Below are 23,823 nucleotides of genomic sequence, written 5' to 3' on the forward strand. Positions count from 1 at the left end.
AAGATTTTGGAAGATAAAGAGTAGGAAAGATCATCACAACTTGTCATTTAGTACTTTGAAATGCCTGTACAGTTATGGAGGGCAGGAGACAGAAGCCGAGTGTCAGATTTGAGACCTGGAATATGGAGTGGGCATGCAATGGCTGCTTCAAAGTGAACTAAGTATTATCAGACAAAAAGAAAAAACAGCCAATAGTGTTGAGCCTGACGTCATGTCTGAGTGGGAAAGAGAGGGTCAGGTTAAGCTAATAGAGAACTGAACAGCTCTTTCCTATGTTTTGGGTGACTATCTAACTCTGAATTGCCTGTGCAGCTTAATATGCAACACATCAATATTTTTCATGGCTTGTCTGAATAGCTCCTTTCAATATTTTCTTCTTTACCTTGACCTGATATTTTGACATTTTTGAAAAATTCTTTATCAAATATATGCTATGTTTTCTGAATGGTTCATCCCACATTAATAATGTGCTTCAGCCTTGGCTGCCTGGCTCTGGCTAAATCTGTTGAAAGAGCACTAGCGTTAAATCTTATTAGAGTATATTCTTAATCTGAAGATTAGTGAAGTTAGATTGTGATTTGAGTGTGTTTCATCTTTTCAGAAATCCTTTCTAGTTGGAATAACTGCAAATGTTGTGCTAGTGATTAAATGCAGGCATGGAACTGACACTGTAGCTGCCAGTTAGAAGGTACTTCATGTTAAAAGATATCTCCTTTAGGCACTTAAAACTGTCTATAAAATAGTATGTTGAAAATTTTAATTTTCCATCTTTCAGTTCACAAGCAGATTTTTTTTTTTTTTTTTTTTTTTTTTTGGTGCTTAAGGCTTCTTAACTCCAATTCCTTCCCTCAGTTAACATAGGAGTAGGCAAAATCCATTTTTTCTTATTTGTTTCACTACATATTCTTCTAGATTTTTTCATTGGTTTTCGGATTAAAAAGATTTTATTGAGGAACAAGTATTACATATCTGAAGAAATGTATTTTTAAATAAAAGCTGGAAAATTCATCACGACACTGAGAGGTAGGTTAGACCAATTATTCAGTGCATAGGAGAGAGTGCCAGTGTGAATTTTGTGGCCATTACCTTTTTTACTTTGGATACCTGGAATATAACGTTACAAGAATGTGTAACTGCTACAGGCTGATTGAGGATGAGATGTTAGAAGTCATTGATCTCAAGCTTAATACAGGATTCCAGGAAATAAGCAAATGGAGATATGGAGACAAATTATGCATCCAGCTCCCAGTTCCTAACTGTCCAGTTAAAAGATTTAAAAAAAAAAAAAAAAAAAAAAAAAAAAAGCCAAGATACAACTTCAGTTGCATGTTAAGAAAGGTTTATTCTTGAGAAATTCTGCAAGGCTGGCTTCTTCATTCTTTCCTCTGGAGGACCTAGAATGCACAGGAATTCCAAGACAGTTATTTTTAGCTAGCATAAGGTCTCATTTCCACTGTTGGAACACATAACGAAGGCCAGGATGTCATTAACTACAAACTTATTTACCAGCGTAGTAGCCACTATAGGAACATGGCTACACCTCTATAAAGTCTTACTGATTTAGGTCTCCTCAAATTCTACCCAAATCTTTCATTTGGCTGAGCAGCTGGACTTTTCAGTGTTGGCTTTGTTAATTCTATTTCTGCAGAGAACAAAATTAGTTTTCTTTTAAGGTGCAGAATTGCTCTTATGATTTCCATTTTAGCACTGAAGTAGGTAATCTGCATCTCTTGCCTCTGCTCTTCCCAGATGGAGTTTATCAGTCCTATACAACTTACAACTCACTGGTTCTTCAATTCCTCTACCCATTAAGCTTAAGAAACTCTTCCAAGTTTGAGAATTGCTTGTGCTTCATTTACACATATTACCTGCAGCAGTGTTAAGTGGGCACAATGGGCATTTAGGTTCTCAGCAGACTCGGTTGCTCTCAGCACGTAACTGCTGAGACTCTTGTTGGATGAAGGCCTAACTGCTGGGGGGGTTATGATTCATGCTCAGGAGTGGTGGCAGTTTTTTGAGGTTAGTTTTGTTTAATTGAATCTGACTCTATTTTCAGATAAATCATGTAATATGTTCACTTGAATTTGCTATCTACCTTCCATTTCTTGGTTTTAAAAAGCCAAAGAAATTGCATGAAAAGAATCGCACATTGTAATTATTGCTGGCATTTAAATAGAGTAAGGAATTCAAATCCTATCTCAAAGATAAGATCTTGGTGGTTTGTTTTTTTTTTTTTGACAGAAACTTGGCTATAACGTGTGTGTATATATATATAAATTTATATATACATATATATATATATAAAACTCATAGCAGAAATAGAAGAGCTTGAAAACTTTATTACTGGTGTGTTTTTAGACATAAAAGAAAGCTTATGGGAAATATGAAGACATTATATTAAAATATATCATAAGAATGTAGGCACAAAATTAGGCAGAGGACAGAGGGCTTTTTTAAAAGCACCTTGATGTTGGGGAAAAAAGGAATACACTGAGCTATAATAACTGTATGCATATGTGTAAATATTCATGCTCTCATACATATGAATTACTTCTGTCTTCCCCAGTAAATACATTTTTAAGAACTGCTACCGTGGAAGCTAGTGGTAAAATTCCCATCAATTTTAATGGCAGTGGAATCAGACCCTAGCTGTATTTTGTCATAAATAATTTCTAACTTATAACATTAGGATTGGGGGGGTGTGTTCATAGTGAATTATTTCTGCATAGCCTCAAAACTTTATTCAGCATTATCTTGAAGCATTAGATAACTGTTATCACTGTTACTTCACTTGAAGCCATAAGAAACATATCTTCAAAAGATGAAGTCAGTGTGACTGCAAACACTTGCAGCTGCCTGCCTACTTCACTCACACAGGTCCAACTGTATGTGACAAATAACTGCTTGCACAGCTGAAGGCTATTGGAAAGGAATTGCTTGCATCTTCTTTTGTGTGTGAGAAGAAAACATTTATCAGTGCTTATAGAAACAACAAACCTCTGGCAAGTTTTGATGGAAAGTTGTACTGCAGTACTTCTTCCAAAGGAGTCTATTTTAATATCTGGGAAATACAACTACATAAAGGAAACCACCAATAAAAAATAGCCCAAAATGTCTCTTTCCATTTCCACAAGTACTATATATTTGTCTGGCCTTCTGAAGTCTGTTCCTCTGTATTCTTCATATAGGGAAGTCTCATAATATGTTCATCTTCAGTAAGAGAGTGAGGTTGAAGAGGAGGAAAAAAAGGTTTCCTTTCTGTAAGAAGTTGATAGTGCTTGGTGTACTTTATTTCACAATGTTCCTGAAGAAACTTTTATTATTTTCTTTGCATTAAAAGAGAGAGAATTGTAATTAAAAATTTTAAATACAAAACTGTAAAATTTAGATGGGCAGTTGACCAGGTGTAGGAACTGTTTTTCTTGCATAACATTTTTTTTCTTAAGCCTCCCTTCTGTGTAGACAGACTGCCTCAGTCTGCTTGAGGATTAGTATTTTTATATGTTACCACGATATTATCATCACTTCAATGTGTTTGCAATGGTCATGTTTTATCTCTGACAATCCAAGGAAGAAAGGTTGTAAGACAAAGAGGGTACTTTGCTAAAACCTGCTGATACAACTGAAATAGATGTGAATTTGTGAAGAGAAAGTTTTTTTTTTTTTTTTTTTTTCAGATTGATTTGATAAAGTGCATTCTCTCTGCCTACAAACTTTGTTTGCCTTGTAAGGATTATATCTGTCACAACTCAATGCTTGGTAAAATAAACTCTCAGTGGCATATGTTAATTTACAGCAAAGGGCAATACTTTGACTTGCTGAGCGTGTCTTGTGTCATGTTATTAGATTGATAATAATAGGAATGTATTAAAAGTCAGTGTGCTACTTATCAGGAGGAAAGTTTTCTAGGAGTTAGAATTTAAATAAAACTGACAAGCTAGCACAGACTTTGTAAGGAAAAAAAAAGTCAGGCCCTTAATATCCAATAATATAATTCAACTACAATGAGGAGAGAATGGATTACTTCAAGTTGTTTATCAATAACGATGTTTTACTGAACAGAAGAATAATGCAAGGCCATCAGAGTAATTACAATTATCTTCTTATCAAGATTTGTAACTTTACTTAAACTGTGCATGCCAGAACCATGTGATATTGGTTTATTTTGGATGTGGTTTTTTTTTTTTTTTTTTTTTTAATTTTTATATCACCTACTTAAGGACCCATTCTTTAGTTGTTAACACAAATTATAAAAAAGAAAAAGTTAAATTTGAAGGTGGGTGCATGCAGAAACTGCACTGTTGGGAGATACATACCAAGAAAACTTTATTTCTCCCTCTCTCTCTCTCTCTCTCTCTGTTGATAGTTGAAGTTAATCAACACTGTGCTTATGCATTCTTTCAAATTAAACAATTTGTTACATTAATTTCCTTTTGGAACAAGAAAAATGATAAATTTTATTTTCAATTTTGCAAATGATTCTAAAATATCATTGCCACTTATGGCAAACTGCAAACTGCTTTTCATTTGTAGCTTATATGCTTGTAAAAATTTTTTACCAGTGTGTACGTGTGGTTAGGAAATGAACAAATACAGCCAAAACCATCCTGGGACTCCCTTCAGCTGAGGAAAACTGTCTGTTGTCTTGGAATAGCAAGGGGCAGATTGCAATGCTGGCCAAGCAGGGCTCAGTCAGTGTGGAGAGAGCTTGGAAGGGGACGGAAGACCTGGGGCATTGGTTGGACAGTCAGTGTATGTCAGGGAGTGCTCTCCCTTTCCCTCAATTTTCCTCCCCTTTATGAGCACATGAACTTCAGTCAGCTCTCTGCTGTGGCAGAAGACAAAATGGCATGAGCCAATCCCTATAGACTCCATTCTATATGCCCAGGCTGTTACTGAGGGTGCAAGGGTGAGAAGAACACTGAGCAGGTGAAGGGGGCCCACAATGTGAGGCTTTCTGCTTTTGCCACCAGCCCCCGGAAAAGAGGAAGGAAGGACAGAACCTATGTGGACCAGCTCAAGCAGCTCTAGCTTCTTGTTGGTTGGAGATAATGAGGGCACAGGCCATCAGCAGAGGGTTATACAAGCAGGGAGCGAGCGTTCAAAGCCAATGTCCATCTTACCCGGCGCACGCAAGGCAACAAGCTTGCGTGAACAGCTGCCTGCTCTGTGCCAACACAGCCTGACAGCCCTGGCCCTATGGCTTCTTTGCACTTGGATAAGTTTGCCAGTATATATTCATCTTATCATTAAAATACAAGTGTTAAGTGTGTCCTTGGTTCTTAAAGAAATTGGAGTTGTGCAAAAGGAATTCTGGAGGTATTTAGCTGCAGTTCTCTATGCAGAAAAACCTGACTCTTTCTGATAACATACATGTATCCCAGAGAAATGGAATGAAAACAGATGAACTGGCTTGAGCTCTGGAATATTTATCTTCTCTCTCCTTTGTCTTTAGAACTACAACAATTAAGAGGAGAACTTTGTCGTTTAAGTTTTGGTTTTTCCACTGTCTACTGGTTGGTAGGTTTTGCTGATCATGGTTTCCTAGCATTTTATCTGCTTCTGCCACAAGTGTAAACACTTTCTCTTCCTCTGTATTAGCCCTGAATGCTTTATAGAGGTATTACATGAAAAGATGTATAAAATTCAATTTTGGCGTGAAGTCCTTGCCAGTGGCATCTTCAAAGCACTGCATTTTCTAAACTAAATATTTTTAGAAGAATATCTGCAGCATTCATTCCTGTACAAGCATTTTCTAAAACAAAAAACAAACAAAGAAAAAAACCCCCGCAACAACAACAGCAAAAAAACCAAAAAACAAAACCCCACACATTTTCTAATTTTGTACCAAAAATAACTATGATTGTTAGAGAAGGGTGAAGATCATGGCTCAATGATTCATTCATTTATCCATCCTATATAGCAGTTTGTGACATAGCCTGAAGTTGGAGCAGCTGGATTCATTTTTTTTCAATTTGTGTGAAGGTGCATGGTGTTTTTACCACCCATAAATCCTTAAAGAAATGTGGCTTTCATAGTATGGAGTAATTATGACTTAGCAGCTTTTTTTTCTTGTCATTTGAAAAAGTTGACAAGATTGAGCTTTATTTTTTGCTTTTTGTTACTTGATATTCCTATACTTTCTATTTTAAAGAGATGAGAAAAATGACAAAATAGCTATTGCTGAACACAATACAGCCATGTATGCTAAAATCTCTTCAAGGAGCATGAACCTGACTTAGTTTACCTGTCTTATCCTGGCAGGTAGGATGCTAATCCTTGTGACTTTCACATTTTTACCTACAGCAAACAGCCTTCTTTTCAGTGCTTGGATATTTGATTTGAAACATCTGTCCTACCTAAACAAAAGACCAGATGTTCCAGGATACTGTGGATTTCCATTTCATAATAGAGTGAAATAAATTGCTGTATGAACTCGGGCCTGTTTTGAAAGCGAAGCCTTTTACTTCATACTTACCTGAAAATATAAAAACATTGTTCTAGAAAGCTGAAGTAGGCAGTTGTACTGGTGCTTATGTACCTGCCTTGTAACTTGTAACTTTTAGAAGTAGAAGCTGAGCATTTCTATCACTGCACAGTAGGACTGCCTGAAGATGTCTCTAAAGTTGGCATTCATACATTGTCCCTGGCTGCTTCATGGAGATTCTAGCTCAAACCCTGAAGCTAGTTGCCTGACAACAAATCTAGTTATGTCAGGTACACTCCAAGCTATATAAAACTTCCAGTTTTGGAGCCAGACAAGCAGTTAGCTGAGATTTCTCTGCTTATAACCTATGACAAGGAGTGTGTCTGCTTGTTACTCTGGCAAGAACCTTGAACTGATTCCAAAAGTTTGTACTCACTTTTGCCTGAAGACTATGCTTCAGTTTACTCCAGTGGCTCACTCTCTGTAAAAGTTTTGTTGAATGGCAATCTTTTGATCAAATGGTGAAGAAATATAAACCAGTGAATTCACATACATAAACGTAAAGCATCATAAAGAAATGAGAGAGATCAACATACAAGTACTTTTTTATTTTGAACTCTGGTTCTTACTTTAATCTATTAGCACTGTTACAGTTGCAAAAGAACTAATGGCAGTCTATTCCTCTTTCTATAGTCAAAGGCATCAGTAATTGCAAAAAGAACAATTTTGTATATTTTGGTGCACCTTATTTAATTGACGTGAGCAGTTAGATATATCAGCTTGTGAGAATGCCTTCTTTTAGAATAGTTTCTTAGGAGGGAACACTGTTGCATAAATCCTCAGCAGTTGAGGCAGCCATGGATGAAATGGCCTTTCTTATTAAATGTCACAAGATTTAATGTCATAGTATAATTGGGATGGAAGGATAATTGAGCTAAGCTCAACATGGCTTTTGCTGTTAACACATTATTAATCTGCAGGAGTGTTAAAATATGTTTTATAAAGGCCCTATTCACTTGAAAGCTGTTGGCTCAGATGAAAAAAAATATTGTAAAGCAATATGAACAACAATTTTGGATTTCCTTCACAGAGTCTTCTAACTAAAAGATATCCCAGAATGGAGCACAATAAGGAATTAAGTATGCATTTTTGAAATACGGAGCTTAAAGATATTTCTTTAAATAGCAGAACTTACAGGTAGCACTCAAACACTGTAACACAGGCAGTAAGTCAGAACTGATTTCAGTTTGAAATCCCAATTTTTAGCCCTTATTTGACAGTTTTCTTTAAGTAATTTGACTTGATTTAAAAACAAAATGGATAAAATAGTTTCTTGTAGAGTTAATACTTTAATATAACTAATCTGGTGGCTGAAGAAGTCCTTTCTCTCATAAAACCACAGTATATGGCATTGAATACACCACTGTGTCTTGAAATTTTTTTCCATTAAGTAAAATACAATAACAGTAGAGAAGGCTTTTGCAGACATTATTAAGTTTCTGATGCTTTCCTTTTGAAATGTAATTGCATTTTCTTATGGTAAGAATTATGTATTTATGCCATTTTTGATAAGGAGGTAATTCATGTGAGAAAGGTGACCAAATGAAATTCTGTTTTTATCAGTTGATTTTTTTTTTTCCCTGACGTAATTATTACCTGTTTTCCATCTGGTAGATCTAAGACCAGCAAACAAGACTATAGTATGGAAGTGCAAAATATACTACAAGTGTTCAGCTTCACTTTTTTTTTTTTTTTTTTTTTTTTTTCAGGAAGGCTGTTTTTCTGTCTTTCATCTTTCAGATTTTCAATCAGTTTTTACTATCAAGAAACAATTAGAAATAAATTTGGAAAAAAAATAATCCCATATGTCTTTGTTAATGTTTCTCATTTGAAAAAGTGTTAGGAACAATTATAGCATGTTCCTCTCCGTTTTTCTGTCAGTTCATTTCCAAATGGAAAATGGTTATTATATTTGCCACCTTTTAAATGAAGATGGTTTTTTTTGCTTCAGGAAGCATTCCTACCAAAGGATGAAAAAATCTTCCAACCGAAACACTGCAACATGTATGCTTAAAAGTCAGGAGTGTTCCTAACCATAAACGTTTTCCAATGAAATTATATTCTCTACACAAAAGACTACTTTCACTGAAAATTCACTACATTTCATAGAAAATTTGAGATGAGTGTCACTTTACTGTGATTCAGAGAGCTACAGAGTCTGCATGATATGGGGTCTAGAGATGTGGTTTGTTGCTTTGGCAGTATGGATTTATGAAGTTACATAGAGCCAATAATTTGAAATACTTAGGAAGCTAAATCGTTATAAATATTCTGGAAAATGAAATCTTATGATTTAAGAGTACTAACTCTAATTCTAAGATATAAGAGAAATCAGCTCTTTTATTATCTTTGGTAAAAAAAAAATTCCTTTAAAATTTTAGAACTGGTCTGTTCCTCTCAAGTACATTCCCCATCTTAACTGGAAAAAAACAAAGCAAAACAAACAACAGCAACAAAAAAACCAAAACACCCACCCACCTTTGATTTGTTTGAGGATTGCTCTTTGCTTGCTTCTTTTAGGAGGGAAATAAGTTTTGGGCCAGCTTGGCTCCTTGTGAATTCAAGAAAAAGAGCCATCATCAAAGTCAAATCAAACTGAATTATAAACAAGGGTTTTTGTGTTGTTTGTTTTTTCTTTTTTTAACCTCAGAACAATATGAATACTTCATACAAATTACTTGTACTGAGGAGAGAGAGAGGAAGGAAGTCAAGATGCATTTGTCCAATAGTCAGGAAGTAATTCTCAGCAGAAGTTATTCTAAGAAATAACGGGGACCAAGTGAGAGCTGCTTTCAGAATTAAGTTAATGTAAATTAAGCTCTGTCTAGCATGGGGGAAAAAAGCTTTTTATATTGCTGTTTTTTTTTAAACATTGGAAGTCACACTGGTCATGAGATGAAGCCTATTCTTTATAGAAACATTTTGTAATTAGTGTAGGAATATCAAGTAAACTTACCAAAGCAGACAAAGTAGTCTCTGGCAAAAATTAGTTGTTGTAAGCTGCATTTTGGTGATGATGTTTATTTTTGTGTTTTTGTTTTGTTTTATGCTAATATAACTGCATTTCCCTGAGAACTTTTCGTGGGAAGCTAATATTAAATTCAGCATTAATATAAACATTTTCAGTTTGGATTCCCAAATTCAAAGTATTTCTCTAAGTTATCTTGGAATGAGATATTAAAATAAAAAATAATATACCTTAAAAATCTTATTAAAGGATTTTGTTTTTTCAATAATGGAGCTCAAGTTGTTTCAGAACATTTTATTTAAATTTCTCAGAAACTAAAGATTATGAGAAATTTCTTGTTCTCTTGAGACTTTCTATTAGGAGTCATAGAGTCATAGAATTGCAGGGGCTGGAAGGAACCTCTTCCCTGCAAGTGCAGTTACCCTACAGTAGGTTGCACATGAAAGCATTCAGGCAGGTTTTGAATATTTCCAGAGAACGAAAATCCACAAGTGGTGATCTATCGCCCTCAGCGTAAAGAGATTTTCCTTCATGTTCTTATGGAACAACCTGTGTTCCAGGTTGTGTCCATTGCCCCTTGTGCTGTCTCTGAGCATCACTTAAAAAACCCTGCCCCATCCACGGTCCAGATAAGGTATTCTATGAATCTGACTTCCACTGACTGAAAATTCTTCAAATTCATAACGCTGAAGGGAAATACTTTAAGTTTATGAAAACATATCTTCATAATCCTTTGTAATGTTTTCTTAGGTATCTGAGCATAAAGCAAAGCACATAGGGATAAGCATAAGTATTTCTAGCAAAAATATTTCTATCATACTGTTCTCTTCTGTCTACACAGCTAAATGCTAGCAAATCAGCTAAGGCTGGGCAAAGGATGACAAAGCAGTCTCTAAGTTTCCAGAATGAATGAATTAAAGTGTTATTTTCCTATATTTCCTATTTTCCTGGCAGTGCTCCAAGGCTGCTTAGTCCTCTCCTGCTAAGATTGTATCAAACAAACGTAAGCAAAATGAGGGGTAAGACAGAATAAGTAATTTCCTGAATTACTAATCATTTTCTTATACTAGTATGCAGTCTCTTGCAGTAGAGGAGTGGATAAGCAGTCGTTCATTGAAAGAAAGGGCATACTTATCAGTGTTAGGTGCAAAGTAATAGTTCTAGCTATTGATTCAGTCAGTGAACATCACATCAGAGTGCCACCTGGAATAAGTCAGGCCTAAAACTCCCTGTCCCATGTATAAAGGTACTCCTAGTAATATTCAGGAAAACTTAAAGTGTGTGTGTGTTTTGAGTCCATATTCTCTTTGGCTAAAAGCACAAAATTTAATTTCACTCCTCAGGAGACTGAATTGCAAGGGTAGAAAGTAATTAACCATTACCAACTGATGTATATTATAGTGCTGGAGAGGAAACTGCAGAGAGTAAGGAACAATTATCTCCTGGTAGTAAAGCTCTGAGGAGCTTTTCCCTGCTTATTAAACATAAGTTATAGAAGGTAAGAGGGACAAGGCAGAGAAGGCAAATGCCTGAAATCCATGCACCTGATAAGCATAGCAATGATGTGAATATAGATGCTCTGGCATAAGAAACTGAATTTTCAATTTGAAACTTTCACTCATAATGAAAAGCACCCTTCTAATGCATCAAGCTCCAGTAATAATACCTCTTTTAAACAGACCTCATTAAGCAACTATAACACGACTATAGAGGCATCTTCTGTACCACTGAATACCAGTTAGGGTATTGTCTCAGATGCTGACAGCAAATAGGTTGCTTTCTTTCTATGTATTTTTGAAGGTTACCTCAAAAAATGATTCACTGAATCAATTTATTGATTTATTATTGAATTGATGTAAGAAACTATAAATGCTTTCATACACTCATAATGGTAATGTGCTGTAGAAAATTAGGAAACTGCCATTTTTTAGGATCTTAAATTTAAGAGAGCTTTGGTAGCAGAGTCTGAGTAATATCTCATCTTAAATGCTAAGCAACTACTGCTCTGACTAACTTCAAGCGCCGTTACCTTTACGTATGTTTACAAAAGGTAATCTATTGTTAACTTCGTGGTTTATTGTTTAATTTTACTGTATTGTAGCTGAATGGAATTGAATGTAGAGTGCAAGTAAAAAGGTACCTCTTTCAGGAAAGCCTGAATGTCGCTGTAGTTTCAAGATATTGAGTAGCACAATGGACTTTACCATAGCTGATAAAAAAAAATTACCTAGAATGTCAAAGAAGGAATGAGAAGTGTGGATTCTGGGGAAAAGAAGTAAAAGTTCAGTGTTTAAATATTTACAAAATAAAGAAGAAAATCTTCATTTTCCTCTTCCAAAATAAATTATTTAATCATAGAATGAGTAGCCTTCAGCCAAGGAATTCAGTTTTGAGGATAGGAAATATATTGTGTAGCTCTTTTTGTTTGTGATATCAAATCTGAGAATTATCAGGGAATAAAAGTGATTTGTCTGAGTAAGAGATTAGAGTTGGATGAAGAGGACTGCATTGCCTGACTTTGTGTCCTTCAATAGAAAGATTAAGGTTTTATTAGATTAGATCAAAGAACATGAAAATGGAATTGCGTTTGTTCAAATCTGTTGTTCTTTTGTATCAGATTCCTGACATACATTTTATATACTTTTATTTCTTTAATCGTGTTTTAAATATCTTAATTGTGAATTTACTAAATGTCATATTTTTGTTGTTGCTTTATTGTATATTTTCAAAATATACATCTGTAATTAGAACCTAAAAAACCTAACTTGCACTTAGCCCAAATTTATCTTGGGAATTGCAAAGACAGTTATTTCTTATATTTAGTCCCAGATTATTTTGCATTTAATTTCAGCATAGTCTGCACAACACCTGCCAGAGTAGAACAAATGCTAATTAGAGCCTTTAGGTGCTAGCATAAAACATCTTACTATATAACTAATAACAGTATCATGAAACCGTAGGAAAAATATTCTTGAACAGATGGTCTAAAGACCAGGTTTAAAATAATTCAAGAAGGCTTATATATCATCCAAACTTTTGGATTATGATTTTTCCAGTGAAATGAACTAGCATATCTTGTATTACCAGCAGTGATTTTCTGCTTTTGCAAACTTGCACAAAGTAAAAGAAAAATAAGAAAAGTCTTGCTCCTGTTCTCATTGACTTCAATCAGAGTCTGGCATTGAAAGGATCATTACAGAATGGAGAATGAATTCACGGTCTGTACAATGAGCTGCAGTTTTGACTTGCAATTTCCTTAGAATTATCACAGCCATTTTTATTGTTGCCTTTTTAATGCAACTAACTACTAAAACAATTCAGTGCTTCATGGGATAGATTCTTACCTTACCTTGTTCTACACCGGTGTAATTTAATTTTCTGGAAGTAAGATACAAGATTGAATTGCTGGAATTTTCTGTATTTTGGAGATTCATTAAATAATATATATACTTAAAATTGAATTAGAAAAATATTTAAAATTATTAAATTTAAAAATCATATTCAAATAAAAGACAAGTCAGAACAAATGATAATTTGGAGAGTCCTCATAGAAATTGTATTATATAACTACATAAAAAATTGAAGTCATGAAGACCTAGGCAAAAGCATTTATGCAAGTGAAATAAGCATATGCTATGCAATTTTAGAACTTAACTTTTTAAAGCTCTACATTCTTCTTTTTTTCACTCTTCATTGAACTGTATTATGTGATCCATGACTCAGATCCTGACAATGTAGATGTCAATGATAGATGCATGCTGTCTTCCTGAGGGCCAGAATTTTTATTAGTATACATATAAAACTTGAGAATATATGAATATCTTATAGGTATGTTAAGTTTCAGAGCTTCCTACCATCTCAATGAAAATACTTGAATTTGCTTTATTAAGCTTAATGCCAGAGGAAATAATTGTTGTCTCTCCAATCTCACTTCAAATTCTCCTCACTGTTTGGTCCCAATTCAGTTTGGATTACATGTTACCAGTGGCCTTTATCATAGTTTATCTTACACCTCACTTTTCTCTTTCCCTTGTGTGCTTGTGCATGCTGTTCTTTGACTCTCTCCCTTTCTGTCGTTGTGTTTGTGTGTTTTGTTTGTTTTTGTCTGTTTTCCTTCTATCAAAACTTATTTATTGGGGAAATGGGCAAAATTGAAGACAGATCTCAGTGAGTTTCCAAAATCAATATTTTTCTTTTTATTGAAGAATTCCCCTTGTCTCTTCCCATAATTCTGGAAGTGATCAGATGAGACACTGCCTTATACTTACAGCCCAGCACAGCTGTAAGCAGAAGAATTGTAAGTGAGTGGCCATGCCACTTGCCATACCAGTTGGTACTTGATACTAAGGAAGTGAAACCTTTGCATCCCTTAACAGTAGCATCCTGCCCTTCAAAAACTGGAACAAAGTATATGCAATCAGTGTTCCAAATAATCTTTACAAGTAAATACCAACAATCTCTATACTTTCAAAGAAGTGATAACAAGTAATTGACTGTTTCTTATAAAATGACTAAAAATCACAATTCTCCAGGTAAACCACATGTAATTAGAGTGATTACCATACAACAATAAACCACCACTGTTATAAAACCATAAACTGTTATTCAATGTAATAAAAAATCTGAAATCTAATTGAAAGTGCTAGTTTAGCATAATTCCCACAAGTCATCATTCTTTAATATTGTGAAATGAATGAGGCTTTTGTGGGAGCTATTAATTGTTACTGACAAGCAATAACCACTGGAATGAAGCTCCAATTATCAGCAGCAATTAATCACATTTGCTGTCATCTGTGATGTCAAAAAAAAATATATTAAAAAAAATCGATAATATTCCAAACAGCAAAAAGGAATATATATCACATTTTAACTCATTTCATAGAAATCAGATAATCCTTTTGTGGGTTAAGCAAGAAATTACAAAAGTGCTATTTTCATTCTAAACACGATGTTCAGTCTTGTTACATTTTTCAATTTAAAAAAGCTCTCATGCGTTATTCTGTTTTGTGAAGACTTAGATACCTTGTGGGTTTATTTCTACACAGTTAAGTGCAATTTATAACATCACTTGTTACTAGCATGATGTTATTGCAGACACATGGCTTTAAAAATAAGAAATTATAATCATCATCTGAGCATGTAGTTCACTAGTCTGTTCCAGGAAGCCAGTTAATGTTACTTTTAGCAAGCAAGATTGAGCAGTAGTGAAAGGTTCTTGGAGTTGAAGGTATAAATAATTTTGGTAGAGCCTTTATTGTGGTACTGAGCATTTGAATAAAAGGAACTCACTCAGAAAGAACATGTCATTAAGCACTTTTAATCTTGTTCTCTTTTCAGATGCTGTTGTTTGCTTCAAATATTTTTCTATTTTTAAGAATCTACACTGTACATTACAAACATACACAAGCATCTTTGGGAATAAAAGGATAGCAAACAATTACTAGCAATTTGCTTGGCCAAATATGTAATTCAGGCAACGCAATTAGAAAGCCGTGTTTGCAAAACTGATCTGCTAAGTACAGCACTGAAAATTCCTGATTTTGGGAATAACACTGTTGGGTCACTGAGGGCATGTCATGGTCTTTATTCTCAAATAATGTTGTGTGTGTTTTTTTTCTGGATTTTACTACAGTAAATATGGTTCTTGTTGACAGCTCAGTACACGACTCTTAGCCAACTGTTACCGTAAGGCACTTAGCAGCTATTGACGCCATAGAAAGACTCAAATTTAGAATAGTGTGAAAACACCAGTCTACATTCTAGAATAACTTCATTTTGAAAAAGCAGCGAAATCCTAAACAATTTATTGTACTGTGTTGTTCACTAATGGTTTCATCCACTCCTCATAAACCTTCAAAGATACAAGTCCTTTAACATGAATAAACAGAACATCTGTTCATAATGTACTGCAAATATTCACCAGAGCATCTTTATGGAAGAAACATATGAGAATTGACACTTGGATACAAATGAAAAGAACTCTAAAAATAGATACAGGAATTGTATTTAGCGAGATCTTAGGCACCTCCAGAACACAGGGCAGTTGCATTTTTTCAAGTTTCAAGTGTATTTGTGAAATTGAGTATACTGGTGCCTTTAGAAGTGAGAGGTTGGCCATATTACCAATTTTATTGTTTCATTTTATATAACCAGTATTACAATTTTTAAATACTAAAACAAAAATAGTTTACTCATGGTTTTCCCGCTGACTGTAATTGAACATTTCTTGCATGTCTGCATTTTCTTAAACTAATTGAAGACTTTGAAAGTGTACATATTTAATAACAATTATTAATAAAATAATAAACAGCATTGTCCCATAATACTGTCATAAATGCTGAAATGTTTGTATGTGGTGAGAATACTTTGGAATGTAATTCTTTCCTTGATTTGAACACTTCCATTCACTAAAGGAAAGCTCTTCCTTTCAGGAATTCTTGATGAATTCCTAAGTTTTTCTTGTGAAACTTAACAGTGAGTTGGTTCATTAAAAAACAATAGTAGTAATAGTTACCTTGCTGTGGTAAGATCTTGAATTGAAGAATTCATATTTACTTTAAATGCCTGACATTTAATTAAACTTTTTAAGGTTTTTTTTTTTTTTCAGAGGAAATTTCTAATTATTTCTAAGAAATTTTCCATTACCAGCTTAAAACTCCTACACAAAAATGTATCATGAAATAACACATTCATTTATGCTTGTTGTTAAGGTAACAGTTTTATCAGAATAGCAGAAATAAAATTCTTAGTTTGTTAAACTAAGATAAATAGAAACTCTGCTAAAACACTAATTATCTTGCATTATTATGGGATTTAATACATTCCAATAGAAAAAAATACACAGACATTACTCTCGTCTTGTAATATAGCATAGCTGTCCTTTAAAGAATATACTGGTAGACAAATATTTGCAAATTCAGTAAGTATGTTTACAAGGCAGAGTCTTCCAACCTGAGCTGTCAGTTAACACATACTCAAGATTCCTGTTAACAGGGACAAACACCTTTGAACAGTGATAACTGATTTCTGCTTCCCTCTCTCTCTCCCTCCCTCCTTCTCTCCCTTTATTCCATCCATCCATCCTTTCGTCCATCCCTATCTTATTTCTCTCTGACTATTAACTCTCAGTTCCTAACATCAGTCATTTTTATATCAACCTGTTCTGGTGGCTGAAACAGATTATGTATGGAATAAGCATGAGTGGTACTCAGGTCAAAATGTGTGAAAATTTCAAAGGTTTTAATAACACAGTGGAAAAAGTATCTTTAGTTGGTGTTAGCATTAGCTGAGGAGTGAAAATGTATGCACTAATTTGCACAGCAATTGCAGCACAGCCTCTCCTGCCAGCACCAGGCTGCACGTGGTTACAGCATAGCATAAACCTTACAGAGCAAACAGTGCAGAAACCTCAAGACTGGTAAACTGTTTTTCTGTGGGTTTTGCTAAGTAGTACAGAGAGAGAGAAGCTTACGAGAGCAATATAATCCTGGTCCTCTATTTATTGAACGGGGAGGTTGTGTTACCTTTAAATGACATTGAATCTTTCAGATGACTGATTTAAAAAGTTATCTTTCTAATAGCTGGTAAAACTTGCAGGAAATCAAAATAAATAATAAGAAATACTGGGAGTTATTAGAATTTGTCCATTTTATTCCTATTAAAGATCTAGCTAAAAGGAACTCTTCTGTATTTTGGCTGCTTATTCTGAACATTTGAATAGATGATGGCTTTGAAGATGCCATCTCAAGTATTGCATAGTTAGCATAAACAATTTAAAAATATTCTGCTCCTGTAACAGATCTTGAAATGCCTCATCTAATGGCGTATGGTGTTTAGAGCCAAACTATTCAAAAAAACTTGCAAGCCTGTATATTTTCATTATTTGGTAACGTAAAATCTGTCTTTTACTGTTTTAATAATGACTGAAAAATAGCTTGCAGAAAATAATATGACCTTGGAATTTGCTTCAGACTGCACCTCCAAAGATGGCCCTGGAGGGTGGAAGGGGTAAAGCTCAAATTACTGGCTTGGGAAAAGTTGAATTTACAGGCAAATGTTGCCAAGTAACTTTTTATTGCACCTACTTTTCTGAAATATTGTATATATTTTGGATACATCGATAACAATTTTCTCCTAACTTCTAAAATATTTTTTGCCTTTCTAAATGTGGGGTCTGGAGATTTCATTTGGGAATCTTTTAGGCCCTGAGAGTACTTGCTTGTCCTGATATCGGGTTGTCACAGTTATGTAGTTTAGTGTTCTTTTGATTGTTTTCAGCAAATACTACCCCCCCAATCAATGTTCTAATCATTCACTTGATGATTTTATTATAGCTGTGCATATGGAATGTCATTTTTAAAGACTAGTGATCTAATGTTTTATTCAGCCTACCCCAGGAAATCTGATGTAAAACTGTATTAAGGTAACGTGGATACCACTGCACATGGCATTTACTGACTTCCGAGTCAACGTTCAGAAACTGTCTGTAGACTTGTATATATGGTAGCTGGAATTTTTTTTCCTGTTTAAACGTTCCTAATAGGAGTTTATTACTTTTCAGAAGCTTGAGAGCAGTACAGAACACATTCAGTTCTCGTATTTAGTTCCATCCCCATTTCAGTTACGGACCCTATTGCTATAATTAACTTTGTATTCCGTATACCTTGGGAGTGTTCTGCTTTCTTCTCCTTTCTAGCATATTCCCCAAGGTAACACAAAATAATAACATGCCATATGGCAAATGGAATCAGTTGAAATACCATACAGTGTCTTCTATCATGTACATTTTACAATATGACATTCCCGAGTTTGTAACTGATGCATATTGCATCACCTAAAAACTCCAACTGTGTGAAGCTGCTTCTCCCATTACCGGCATCCTTGCCGATACTCTGAACCTTTTAATTTTTTTTAACAAAAGTGCAGCAGCTGCCATTTTCTGGGAATCAACAGCTTACAAAGGAAGTGGCAGAATGACTTAATGTGTGGTAATCTTATCAACCTGCAAAAAGTGCAGTATTTTAGCACCAACAAAATATTTGCAAAATCATGAAGCGTGTCATATGTGATTGCTGTGATGCAACAGTAATAATGTAGAGTTCCTGAGAATCACAGGATGTGTTATTTAGGTAGCACTGTTGCACTTATAAACAGTGCTGTCTGAAGGCATTAGGTGTAGTTCTACGAAAGTGAAACATAAGCATTGTCATAGGCATTGTAGGTAGGCTAAAGCAATTCCCACAAAGGGCCAAACTCAACAAGGACTTGTATTTAGTGGATGTACTCAACACATGTGATAAGCTGATGTCACTTGGGAATGTGAAGCCCTGTAAGTAAACCATGTATTAGTAGCTGACGTGTTGGTTCATTATCTCTCATTGGGTTTAGTTTTGTAAGCAGGAGGGAGAGGTGCAGATAAAATAGATAGGCAAATGATGGATATGTAGTGCTTAGTTGTGAGTATACCATTTCATCTTACATTTGTGGCAAATGTAATTTCAGTTCATTCTGGAAATAAGCTATATCGAAAAAGTTAAGAGAGCATTTCTGTCACAAGCAGCTGAGAGGCCTTGTGTAGCTACGGTTCCCGTAGTTTCCTTCCTGCCTTGTTGTAAAGACAATGTACTTTCTCCATCACATTTATTTCTACCACTGTGTCATGACAAGTGGCAAAGCAACTTTTCCCCACAGTAAGGGGAATAGAAGAGCAAAGGATGAATTGTTGTTCACTGTTTGTGCAGCTTTGCTCCTTGGTAAATATATTTTTACTTTCCTTCAGTCATGCTTGAGAACTAAGCAAAAGCTCTAAATGAACACTTTCTGTGCCATCAATGTAAGAAGGTAGAGATAGTTTGGAATGTGGTTGCTTTGTTTCAGTGTCTTATGTAATGCCCAAAAAGCTCTGTACTAGGATAGTGTAAGTTAAGGTTTTAGAACTTGGAGCTGCATGGTTGAGAAACAATTATGACACACAGCACAACTCTCTTTTTTGTGCAAATATTACTTGTTTGTCTTTCTGTATCAAATTGTAACATGTTTTATTTAAACAAAGTAAAATGGAATATGGTAAAAGGATTTTATTAAAAAATGTCAAATACCAGGATAGTAAGTATTTGCATGGAGTGTAATGGCAATTTGTCTCAAAAAGGAAATTAATTGTTTGAGTGGGTGTAAGAAGGGTATGCGTGTGTATTTATACATATATCCATGGGTACATATAGCAGTAACTCTCAGAAATACTAGAAAGGAAAATAAGCAAAAACTATTTCAAGTAATTTGTACAATTTATACTTTATAGAGAATCACCTGAGTTCCTTACCTGAATTTTCACAAACTGCTCTGTCTTTTCATCCTTAATTCTCTTTCTTGCTTATCTGCATCTTATCCACTGCCATTCTCAATGGATTGCTTGTCTCCTTGTCACATATTAAACCAGTGCAGACTGCATATTGAGAAACCTGCATTGACAAATATCCATGAGTTACGTACTGGTAAATGAAAGACTTATTTTTACTGCTCTTCTGTTTTCCGTAAAAACAGAGATAAAGCAAAGAGAAACTTGGGTCACGTTCTGAAGTAATAATGTTTGTACATGTGAATACTGCCAAATTTCTGCATTGCTTATAACTTAAATTCATGCACAGAATCTGTTAATGTTTCTTTCCTTTTTTTTTTTTTTTTTTTTTTTTTTTTTTTTAGGAAGGAGAAAAAATAAATATATTATAAATATCTGGCAAGTTGTTCTTTGGAAGTACAAGAAACACCTTCAGAGCATTTATGTGTTTACTTTTAAGCCTAGTCTGGAAGTTTAAAACAAGGTGTCTTATCCAAGGCACTTCTTAATTCTGGTCACAATTGCAGGAATTATCCTTACTCTGTTTACTTTCTTTTACCATTATTTTCTTTTTTTCCTAGAACTTATTTCCTGACTTTTCCCTAATTCCTAACAATTGCTCCATCTTTTATATCTCTTTTCCCCATCTTTGTTTCTGAATGGACAATCAGACCATTAAGAGTTTATAAATAAAGATTGTATTGTTCTATTTTATGAACTTTGCTATTCCCAGCATTCACCAATTTCTAATCCTCTGAATTCCTTAATTAAATCCAAGATAGTTATAAACACCATTATGGGGAATTTGATCACAAATACTTGAAATGCCATTTTTGTCATAAAAATACAAAAAATAATTAACTCCCCTGGGATGTTTAATAAAAACTGAAATGTGAGCATATACAAGGGTGCCACAGAATTTTAATTGAATTTAAGTGCAGACTCTTAGGACGTATCTTGTAAAATGAAAAGCTTATCTTTAAAATAATTTCTATATTCACAGGGAACCTATTTGCTTGAAAAGGACAACAGATGTTGTCTACACAAAGACAGAAAGTACAGAAATACCTAAGATAGCTTCCTTTAAATGATAAAAATAGTTGTCATTCCATCTGAAAGACTGCAGGAGACTCTGTGTAAGCCTGCCTGCCAGAGGGCGTGGACTGGCAGCCTTCTGAGGCTTGAAGACACAGAGATAAAGTGGGCAGAGCCCAGCATCAAAGATGACCTTAGATAGGTTGATAAGAGCAATTTGGTCCCACAATTCCCACTGTTATTACAAAAAGGCTTTACATGTAACAAACATCAACATCAGAATTCTCTTATGCTATGTAATCATTAGCATAATGATTAAAGATCATTTGTATCATTTATTGCAGAGTTCTGTGATTAATCACATCCTAACTTTAAGATGTTTAGCATACATTTTCACAGAGCACAACAAATTTTATTAAGGTGCCCTGCTTTTCACAGAGAAGATATTAAATGCTGATTGTTTGTTATTTGCCAGGAAATACACAAAATACAATGTTTTCTGTGATTTTTTTTTTTTTTTTTGTAGGAACCATCTGTCATTGTCTCCACTTTCACTGTACTGAGAAAGGCAGATGCTGAAGGTAAGCAGCACATTTACTTTTGACAATGGCTAGAGCCTCTAGCCATTACATTTACCTAGCTTTAGAGCAAACATGCTGGAGAAGTGGCTACCTATTGTGATTCTAGTGCACTGGGACCAACTATGACTACTTGTGATAGCAAATCTCCTAAAGTCCTAAGGAAATTTGTTTTATAGATCTTGTCAGGAGAGCATATACAAACACAGTTCCAGCTGGGAACTGGAACAAAGAAGTGAAACTTCAGGCTAGAAAAGTATCAGGATAAGTTCAAGTACGAATTTGCCCCTTCTCCTTCCTTCATTCTAGTAGAAAATTATACTGAAAACTGTTCTTCTCTAATGATTATAGAAGACTCTGAAATTATGCACAGCAGGTAGAAACATCCGGCACAGTTTTCAAAAGATATTGCATATTCATGCATTTTCCAGTGCTAACAGCTAACTACTGCAAGAGCAAAGGCTGTAAGCTCTGCTGCTGTTCATTCTCTGCCCATTTTACTTTTTAAAATTCTGGCATCAAATTCTGGGGGCTGCATACTCTACTCTCTGTTATTCTTACCAGCGCTCTTAGGATGAAGAAAAATATTTAACATGCCAAATCATTTTGACTTTGAATCAGATTGCAACAAATTGGTATACAATTTTTGAGAAAGTGAAAAGGGATATTTCTTCACTAAAACACATGAATCCCTTGTTATAATCTTTCATATTGCACGAAGAGAGAGCTGTGCAATATGAATGTACCTAGCGCATATTTCAGGAGCAAAATATAAACACTGGCAGCAAAGGGCACTTTATGCAAATGTGTTTTCTGAATGATGGCTTTGCCTCCCTGATGATTCTGGCAAGACATAATAATTTGGAAAAATAACTGGAGTGCCCTGCCCTTTGGCTCTTTTCTCCAGGGTGCTTACATCCCCTTATAAATAGAATTATGACAAAACAAAATGTACATTTGGGTGGGAGTTTCTTTGAAAATACAATAAATATATAACTGGAAAACAGTAGAGATAAAGCAGATCTATAAAGGACACCTTTTGGAAGAGAAAACAGACCATCATGCCTAGCTTTATATTGCACTCATTTTCCTTTTACAGCCCACCTGTCATTCTTGTTATCTTTGTCTAGAAAAGAATTTACAGTCTTAGAATTTAAGTCTCTGCTTCAATTGGTTTCCATGGTAACTTGGTTCTGTTTTAAAACCTCTATATAAAATTGAATTGGTTAAAATGTTAATGCTGGAATGGCTGCCTATACCTCAATTACACCTTTTTCACTATTCAACAACATTCAGTTAGGGGCGTCCCTCCATCTGCTCTAGTTTCTTTACCTCCTACAACACTGTCTCACTAAGCAAATCAATCAGTTCTTATTGCACGCACAGAATTTGGGTACTGACCAGTGGTAACATATTGCATCCTGTGAAGTACAGAATAAGGCATGTTAAGTTCTGGCGACTTGAGCTCACTAGGAAAGGGTCCTTGTGAGTATAGTAAACACACTAGGGCTGAAAGCCCCAAGGACAGTACTATCTCTTAAAAGATAGCAGAAGAACCAGAAGAAGTACAGGATCTCCCTTCTAGAAAATGCTTTTCATTAAGGTAGAAGAATTTCCCCTTCAGTCCAGATCAAGGCGAAATAAAAGGTTAGAAAAGCAAATGAGAGTTTTAATTGGTTTTAAGAATCCTATGATGATTTTCTATCACTGCGGTTATGAATATTTTATCCAGCCTTTTGTTATTCTGTATCTTAGTTTCAAGCTTTTCTCATGCACTCGTAGTTTCTGATTCTCTGGACTAGTTTGACTTTGTGATGATAATTCTGGTTACTGGTCTCAAATCTCAGCTAGGAAAAAAATCAATATTTTTTATCTAACTTGAATACTTCAGGGATAATACAAGTTACAGTTGTAAGGAAATCTTTAAAGAATTTCTAACATGGAGATGATACAGCTCTTCAACAATTATTCTGAAAACTTAATGATTTCATAAAGGATGATGCCTTACCTGTATAATTAAAAGCTCTTAAAATTCTATACTAGATTTGCTTTTCTGAGTTGTATTGGGTACCTACCTATTTGTATAGAAAATTTTTGTTCCATAAGAGGCACAAATAGAATTAACGAAAAATACTTTTTCAATGTGCCACGCAGACATGCCAAAAGCTACTGAATGTGTGTACACACCTGTTCATTTACAGCTGAGATTGTCTAAACACTTGGTAAAGATCTCAGGTTTTGCTATGTGACAAAAAGATTATTTTCCTGTGATAAGTGATTGTCCAGCTGGTCCTATTACATGTCTTAAATACAAATTCATGTACAAAACAAATTCATGTTTGCAGTGTTTTGTAATCCGGCTAGTATCAGAGCTTGCACTTAACTACACACTATTGCTCAGTGACTCTCGTGTCTTTACCTC

The 23,823-nt window shown here is 34.7% G+C and overlaps 1 long non-coding RNA gene across 1 annotated transcript in view; it reads right to left on the reverse strand.

Annotated features, from left to right (window-relative positions):
- Nucleotides 1–23,823, reverse strand: part of LOC122162206 — a 176,348-nt gene that overhangs the window by 79,536 nt on the left and 72,989 nt on the right. The window contains exon 2 of the long non-coding RNA XR_006169442.1: nucleotides 19,774–19,912. This is a non-coding gene — a long non-coding RNA (uncharacterized LOC122162206). The remainder of the gene's footprint in view (nucleotides 1–19,773; nucleotides 19,913–23,823) is intronic.

This window comes from Centrocercus urophasianus, unplaced genomic scaffold (assembly GCF_019232065.1).
Source record: "Centrocercus urophasianus isolate 14NV4802_14NV808 unplaced genomic scaffold, USGS_Curo_1.0 seq_20, whole genome shotgun sequence".
NCBI classification, from domain to species: Eukaryota; Metazoa; Chordata; class Aves; order Galliformes; family Phasianidae; genus Centrocercus; species Centrocercus urophasianus.